The following is an 811-nucleotide window of genomic DNA, read 5'->3' as shown; positions in this document are numbered from 1 at the left end:
GGAAACGAATAATAATCATACTGATGAAAGACTTTAAATAATAAAAGAAATGTTATATTAACACTATACGACTATTTTGTGCTCACCCTAGAGTCAGAACCCCTACCCCATGGATTCTGACATTAAATAAATTTGGTACTTTTATCTAGTGTCAGTAACATTAATATAAGAGCCGTTTATTACAATCATATAATGGACATGAACAGTATATGACCATACCGAGCCTGGAAACTCTACCTCTGACGGTGCACAATTCACATTTTTGGTATATCCTTTTCTGCTTTTCCTAAATATGTTTATCAGCAAAATTGAACCATGCAAGTCTTGAAATGATAGACATTTAATCACTTATGAACATTTTGGTTCCACCCTGGTACAAAAACCCCATCCCCTGGAATCAAGAAATTGGCTAATTTGGTAAAGGACAAACTATTCCCTCTAAATATCTATGCAGTTTCAGTTTAGTACCAATGACATTAAAGATGTTATCAAAATGTTTAACACATACGCACTATATATGTCAAGTTTGGCCCCACCCAGGAGTCAGAACCTCTACCTATGATAATGAAATTCACATTTTTGGTAGAAGCCATCCTACTCTATATGCTTATGCATTTAATTTTTCAGACAAATGTGCAGTTGTAAAGAAGATTTTAGAAAATTAGTTAATATTTTCCCTGTCCCTGTAAGGATGCAGGAACACTTAAATCTATCACTCCCTTGTCCCAAAGATGTTTCAAACCATATTTGAAAAGAATGGGACTGGTAGTTATCAAGAAGTAGGAAATGTTAATTGATAATGCACGACAAC

Source organism: Ostrea edulis, chromosome 9 (genome assembly GCF_947568905.1).
Source record: "Ostrea edulis chromosome 9, xbOstEdul1.1, whole genome shotgun sequence".
Taxonomy (NCBI): Eukaryota; Metazoa; Mollusca; class Bivalvia; order Ostreida; family Ostreidae; genus Ostrea; species Ostrea edulis.
The sequence above is the reverse complement of the archived record's forward strand: the minus strand, read 5'-3'. Positions refer to the sequence as shown.